The sequence below is a fragment of the Cryptomeria japonica genome, chromosome 7, assembly GCF_030272615.1.
Source record: "Cryptomeria japonica chromosome 7, Sugi_1.0, whole genome shotgun sequence".
Lineage (NCBI taxonomy): Eukaryota > Viridiplantae > Streptophyta > Pinopsida > Cupressales > Cupressaceae > Cryptomeria > Cryptomeria japonica.
The window spans coordinates 729,187,296-729,193,355 of NC_081411.1; positions in this window are offsets into that span (position 1 = coordinate 729,187,296).

Below are 6,060 nucleotides of genomic sequence, written 5' to 3' on the forward strand. Positions count from 1 at the left end.
TAGAGCATCTGCTGCACCATCTAGAAAGAGAAACAAAGCAAGTACTAGTTGTGAACCAAGACAAAGCAGAGAAATGGATGATGAGGAGATCCTAATGGAATTTGAAGCTCTTCTTGCCAAGAGGCTTCCTAAGGGAATTGGTAAATACAGAGGTAAGCTTTCCTTGAAATGCTTCTCTTACAATAGGATAGGACACATTGCTGTAAACTATCATAATGGTGATAATAAGGACAAACCGGAGAAGTTCAAGAAGTTTAAAGGAGGAAATAGGAGAAACTGTTTTGTAGCAGTTGATGAAGGTGTCACTGATTAGGAATCAGAAGATGAAGAAAGTGAAGACATTGTGTTTGTAGCAGTTAAGGAAGATGTGTCAGACAAGAAGGCTCTTGTCTCTGGCTTTGATAATTCCAATGAGTGGATTATTGACAGTGGTTGTTCTCACCATATGACTGGTGATCGGAGTAAGTTTCTATCTCTGGAAGAGTATGATGGTGGTGTGGTTCATTTTGGTAATGATGCACCATGTATGGTAAAAGGCAAAGGGTCCATCTCTCTGAATGGAAAAAGTAGTGCTGACAATGTGTATTGGGTTGAAGGTCTCAGACACAACCTTTTGAGTGTTGCCCAACTGAATGATAATGGACTCACTCTGGATTTCAAAGATGGAGTGTGCAAAATCAAAGGAAAGAATGGTGAACTGGTGGCCACTGGTATGCAGACCAAAGGTAACCTACTTCAGCTGATTGCAAATATCAATACATGTCTAATGGCTAAGTTTGGTGATAGCTAGATATGGCATAGGAGACTCTGCCATGTAAACTTTGATAATATTGTGAAGGCCAGTAAGATCAAGGCAGTTAGAGGATTGCCTATGCTGAGTAAACTGGAGAATCCTTTATGCAGAGAGCGTCAACTGGGGAAAATGTCTTCCTCAACCTTCAAAGGTAAATATTTTACTGCAGTCAATTTACTTGATCTTGTGCATACTGATTTGTGTGGTCCTATGAAAACTAGGAGTGTGCAGGGAGATAGGTATTATATGATTCTTACTGATGATTGCTTAAGAATGATGTGGGTCACATTCTTGAAGGACAAGTCTGAAGCCTTTGGAAAGTTCAAAGCCTTCAGAGCACTAGTTGAAAAAGAAAGTGGTAAGAGGATTAAGTGCCTAAGAATTGATCAAGGAGGAGAATTCACTTTTGGTGAAATCAACAAGTACTGTGAAGAGAACGGAATCAAGAGGCAACTGTCTACCCCTTGGACTCCACAACAGAATGGCCTAGCAGAGAGAAATAATCAGCCTGTAGTTGAAGCAGCCAGAACAATGCTGATCTAAGGAAAAGTTGCTCACACTTTTTGGAGAGAAGCAGTGAGCATTGCAGTCTACACTATGAACTGGGTACTCATCAAGAAAGGTAAGGATAAAACTCCTTATGAGTATTGGACCGGTAAGACACCAATGGTAAGCTACTTTAGAGTGTTTGGTAGCAAATGTTATATCAAGAGGAGTGAACATCAGAGAAATTTTGATGCAAAATGTGATGGGAATATTCTTTGGGTATTCCACAAAGAGCAAATCTCTCAAATGTTTCAACAATAGAACTCAGAGAATCATTGAAAGCATCAATGCTAGAGTTGATGAAACCTCTAAGAAACCTAAGGAAACTGACAGTGAGCAAGTAGGAGAGGAACCGGTAGTAACCTTCTGGGAACCGGTTGCAAAACAACCTAGCACTAGTAATAGTGCTCCTACACTGGTAGATGTTGATGCTGATGAAGATGAGGATGAAGAAGAAAAGCAAGAGGAAACAACTAAGATCATTCCTAGGTATGTAAAGTTGAATCATGATCCAAAGAAGATCATAGGAGATAAGGATGCAGGAATTCTTACAAGAAGAAAGGTCAGAGAAAATTCTTGCATGATCTCTGAATTTGAGCCTAAAACATTTAAAGAGGCACATAAAGATGAAGACCGGATTAAGGCAATGGAAGAGGAACTTGACCAGATAGAAAAGAATGGTACACGGTCTTTGGTACCCATACCTGAGCATAAAAATGTCATAGGCACCAAATGGGTTTTCAGAAATAAGCTAGATGAAGATGGCAGAGTGGCAAGAAACAAAGCCAGACTGGTGTGCAAAGGATATGCTCAAGAAGAAGGAGAAGACTATGGAGAAACCTTTGTTCCAGTAGCCAGATTGGAAGGAGTTCGTATGCTTCTTGCATACGCAGCCTTCAAGGGATTTAAAGTATATCAAATGGATGTAAAATCTGCATTCCTGAATGGAATACTAGAAGAGGAGGTGTATATAGAGCAACCGGATGGGTTTACCCTATCAGAAGACAATGACATGGTGTGTAGGTTACATAAATCCTTGTATGGACTAAAGCAAGCACCTAGGGCATGGTATGAACGCTTGCACTCCCATCTTGTGAAAATTGGATTTGAAAGAACAAGTGAAGATAACAATATCTACTTGAAATCAGAAGGAGATCAAATTCTGATCTGTGAAGTATTTGTTGATGATATAATTTTTAGTGGAGATGACAAGATTAGTCATGACTTTGTAGATGAGATGAAGAAGGAATTTGAGATGTCACTTATAGGGGAGATTAAGTTCTTCATTGGACTACAAATTCAACAAATGAAACATGGAATCTTTATTACTCAGTCCAAGTATGTCAAAGAGGTGTTGAAGACCTTTGGCATGGAAGACAACAAACTGGTTGGTACACCGATGGTGACCGGTTGTAAATTATCAAAAGAGGATGACTTAGTGTTGGTGAATGAGAAGGAATACCGATCAATGATTGGTAAGTTGCACTATGTAGTACATAGCAGACCAGACATTGCACATGCAGTGAGCATTACTGCACGGTTCTAGAAAATCCCAAAAGAATCCCACTTGGTAGCAGTCAAGCAGATTCTTAGATATCTGAAGGGAAATATTGACTATGGATTATGGTATCCATACAGTAATGATTTCAACCTGAAAGTGTTTACAGATGCTGAATGGGCTAGTAATGTGGACGACCGGAAGAGCACAACCAGTGGTGCATTCTTTCTTGGTGGTAGACTAGTCTCATGGATGAGTAAGAAGCAGAGTTGTATCTCCCAGTCTACAATAGAAGTGGAGTATGTTGCAGCATTTATGGACTGCACCCAGACAATTTGGATGAAGCATGTATTAAATGGCTTCAAAGTTCCTGTATCTGAACCGATAAGTATATTTTGTGACAACAAAAGTACAATTAACATCTCCAAGAATCCTGTTTTACATGCTAGAACCAAGCACTTCGAGCTCAAGTATCATTTCTCGAGGGAGAAGGTTCAGAACAAATAGGTTGTACTGGAACATGTTTCCAGTAAGGAGCAGTTAGTAGACATATTCACCAAGCCTCTTCCGAAGGCTACCTTTACCTATTTGAGAGGTGAATTAGGGGTGCTTCCCCTTCAAGAGGTGAACTAAAGGTGTATGCTCCACATCAGTCAAGACTTACATTGATATATCTCTTTCAGGATTGGTGTGTTGAAGGATGCTACTCCTTAGGGGGAGCAACATAGTGGAACATAGATGTGTATGCCTCCACTTTGGCATTGTTGTCAAAGGGGGAGAAGATGTGAAGCAGAGATGATATTTGCAGTATTGGGGAGAAGAAGATGTGAAGCAGATAGATATCTTTGTATATTGCCATCAATGCCAAAGGGGAAGATTGTTGGAATATGTGCAGAGCATGGTGACATGATGATATTGTATGTTGTCATTGATGTCAATATGTTGAAGTATGAACTAGGATGTTGTAGTAAGCAAACTGGCAAGAGAACCAGTATGATGATGTAAACCGGTATATGTGAAAAAGTGAAACAATATGTTTGTTCAAGGTGAACCGGTATGTTGGAATGAGAACCGGTAAATGGCAGTTTTGTATCGGGGTTTCATTTGGCATGACTGCCTGTTGGTAGTCTCAACTTCAAGGTTCTCGGTTGATGTATTCCAAGATTGTGCGATTCAACCAATGACATCTTGTGATGAGTTAGCATTGTAATGAAGACCAGATAAGTGTTGCCACGTCAGCCTTGTGCGCATGAAGGATTTCCTTGAGGATCTTGAATGGAGATTGATCCTATCTACCTCGGGAATGTGTGAAGTCTCTGCAAACAGTGGAGAGCACGTGATGAGTTATCCGCTTCCTGAAGTGACAAAGAATGAACATTGGAGAACGTCTTGAGATCTGTTCAATACTATAGTATTCGATGCAGTGTGATTAACGATCAAGATTGAACTGACTGGATTGTAAAACCTAAATGTTTAGGGTTTAGGGTTTATGCTACCGACCTATCTATTTCCTATAAGGTCGATGATGTTTTTCATTTTGAAGGTGTTGGCAAATGTTATGTGAGTATCCAAGTGAAGAGATACTTGATTCTTGCTAGACCAGAGAAGTGTGTTGATACCTGTAGAGTGTGATTGCAGAAGAGGAGGAGATAAAGTGGATATGCCTTGGCATTGAGTGCTGTTATCAGATCAGTGTATTACCTGTTGACTTATAACCATTTCAGCAGTTGCAAAATCCCTTAACCAGGTAGCTTTAACATGATTTTGTGTAAATCCTTTAACAGGGTGACTCAATTCAATGAGTTCTTCAAATCCTCTAGCGAGGTAATCTTTAACAAGGTTCTAACCTTTAACTAGGTATTTAGCCATCCCTTAACTGAGTGGTCCCTAGCAGGATCAGTTCCTAGCAAAACCTATTGTAAAAGTCTCTAACCGGACTAGGCTCCTAACAGAGCGGACTTCAAAAGAGTTCAAGAACAGCTTGTGGGTATTCATCCCCACCGTGGTTTTTCCTAGTTGGGTTTCCACGTGAAAAATCAGTGTGTCATGTGTGATGCCTTTCATGTGATGGTTTAGTGTTTTATGTCAAACTAGCAAAATATGTTGAACTAGCAGTCATTATATTTTTGATGATAGATTACTTGTTTATGCATAAGGGTGAAGTGGAAATGAGGTATTAGATTGTATGTAAAGCTAAGGGTTACCGGTTTATGTCTTTGCCATTCTCACTGTGTTTTACCGGTAGTAATCTGATTTAGACCGGTGTTATTGCTTACCAGTCAAAGTTCAGTGTGTGCAGTCAAACCGGTTCCGGTAAAGTGTTTTTGCCTGTACTAATTCATCCCCCCCTCTCAGTACTGGTTTGGTACTAACTGTTCATCATTTATTCATCAATATCTAGCTTCAATTTGATTAGAAAGAGAGTTGAGAATACTGATCAGATTTACCCAATTGTGTGTGATGTAGTTTCCTTTTTTCTAAGTTGAATTGTGATGTAATTTATGAAATTAGGGTAAAATTAGAAATTATTGAAGTGAGCTGATAGAAACAATAAGCTACAGATGTCCTAAAGAACCACCAACCTAGATATGAGAAAAATGAGATGTTTAAAACTCATCCTTTGAAGTTCGACCTATGTTTTTGGGACCAGGTAACACATATCCGCCCTAGTCCTCTGAATTTTCCATCATCGAAAGCTGGCCTATTCATCATTGTTAACTTTGCTAGATTTCTTGAGTAAAACTCCACACTTGTTTCCTACACGTGGAAAGAAAGGGAAAGCTTTTGGTAATAGGGGTTTCCTTAGGTCAAACTCCAATTTTGGAATTAACCATGAATGCAATAATTCAAATATTGAAATAAATGTTAGGGAGATATACCTCAGATCTGTAATTGTTGATGATGACACAAAGCTCTTTGAATGTAAAAAAAAATGTTGAATGTAAAAAAAAATGTTGAATGTAATGGCATGAAAAACCTTAATTACACACACATGCTTGCATGAACATTGATGTAACTTTGCTCCACATTGCTTAGATGATGGATATGCAGTCTTGAATATTTGAATTTGCTTGATAATGAATGCTTCACATATGATCTAATTTATGTTCTTCTAGGTCTAAATGAATTGATAAGATGTCATTATACATGGTTCCCTAGGTAATTTACCAATTAGGCCAACCCCCAATGATCATGTGTAGCCCTGATAATCAAATATTGTTGG